Below are 2,070 nucleotides of genomic sequence, written 5' to 3'. Positions count from 1 at the left end.
AATGATAATGAATTTGCATGAAATAAATGAGTTTGAATTTTGACCCCTTTTGGGACTCAATGTTGTCATTTATAATGAAATAGTATGATATTAGTATGAAGACATTACCAACTGTAGTGCATGAGTATCAAGTATTTCTGCCTAAATGTTGCCAGAAACCTCACTTTTTTGACGTTTGAGATTTTATTTACAGTGGAAAATTCTGATTTTAACAGACAACTAACTCTTTTGTTAATTTTATGCAACACTCTAGTATTGTGATTTGGATTAAGTGCATGGTGTGACATGATTTGCATTGGTTTCAACACCAGTGTTGCCAGTAGCTTTGTCTTTTCAGGTGTTGTTATAAAGAAACAGCGAAACCAGTTTGGCTAGTAACATTGTCTATTCAATGAAGTATAACGTGAAGTATAGCGGGTCCTGGACTGCTATTATTCACATGTCAACAACAGTATTGCTAGAAAACCCACTTTTGTGTTATTGAGGTTAAATTTACTGTTTAAATTAAGTGTAGTATACTTTGCTCGCTGTGATTTCAACACCAGTGTTGCTAGTAACCTTTTCAGTTTATTTGCGACGGCGAACCTGGTGAGACAACTAACTCTTTTGTTAATTTTATGCAACACTCTAGTATTGTGATTTGGATTAAGTGCATGGTGTGACATGATTTGCATTGGTTTCAACACCAGTGTTGCCAGTAGCTTTGTCTTTTCAGGTGTTGTTATAAAGAAACAGCGAAACCAGTTTGGCTAGTAACATTGTCTATTCAATGAAGTATAACGTGAAGTATAGCGGGTCCTGGACTGCTATTATTCACATGTCAACAACAGTATTGCTAGAAAACCCACTTTTGTGTTATTGAGGTTAAATTTACTGTTTAAATTAAGTGTAGTATACTTTGCTCGCTGTGATTTCAACACCAGTGTTGCTAGTAACCTTTTCAGTTTATTTGCGACGGCGAACCTGGTGAGTTCGAATTTCAACCAGCCTAATCATGAAGCTCCCGTGGCCAAGCGGTTAAGGCGTAGGTCTCGTAACCCTGAGGTCCTGGATTCAATTCCCAGGCGGGATCTTTTTTTCTTCTTGTCTCCTTTATTATTTGCGAAGGCGAACCTGATGAATAACAATGTTTATTTATATAATTCCCGTCGATCCTGCCACTGTTTTTCCGTGTAATATTTGTAAACTTGTAAAAACAAAGAGTCTGATCAAGCAAGCTTTGTGGAAGGCAATCTTGTATCTTCCGTAATGTGAGTCATCAAATGAGATGAAAAAGGGTACTCTGCTGCATCATATCTAGTGTATGAACTGCAACAGACAAAGCTAACCATGTCACCTCTTGAGATTCTTCTGTAGCTTTCTCAATTGTTTCAAAATAGCTGAAAATGTTACTAGCAACACAGGTGTTGAAATCACAGTGAGCAAAGTAAGGTATACTACACTTAATTTAAACAGTAAATTTAACCTCAATAATACAAAAGTGAGTTTTCTGGCAATACTGTTGTTGACTTAGAGAATAAATGATAGGATTTTGTCTTTTGCCTATACAATATCGTGTCATAATGGATGGGCTGGCCAATATTTTGAGTAGTGGATGCCGGCGCAGCCGGTATCCACTACGATAAAAATATTGGCCAGCCCATCCATTATGACACGATATTGATAGGCAAAAGACAAAATCCTATCTTTATTCTCATTCTTATTCAGTTTTAATGTAATTTTTGCTAGAAAAACTGCCTTTTTTCAGACAAAAATAAAGTTACTTTTGTGAGGATATCCCCGTTGGTTTAAATGAACGAAACCATCACGAACATCTAAGCCGCCAAATCGCGTTCTTAGTTCTCGCACGTGTATTACGCGAACGCATTATCGCGTGATCATTGAGGAGCAACAAGCGTGCCGCCGTTGCGTGGCGGCGCGCGCCCTGACTATTATCACTATCAACTATTGTGAGATATTATACACCAGAAAACCAATCAAATTACGTGAATTCTTTACAAGACGCACCCATTGAATAAGAAATGTTAATAATAGCAGACCAGGACCCGCTATACTTCACGATTTGAAAAA

Source organism: Amphiura filiformis, chromosome 9 (genome assembly GCF_039555335.1).
Source record: "Amphiura filiformis chromosome 9, Afil_fr2py, whole genome shotgun sequence".
Taxonomy (NCBI): Eukaryota; Metazoa; Echinodermata; class Ophiuroidea; order Amphilepidida; family Amphiuridae; genus Amphiura; species Amphiura filiformis.
This window is presented reverse-complemented; position numbering follows the sequence as displayed.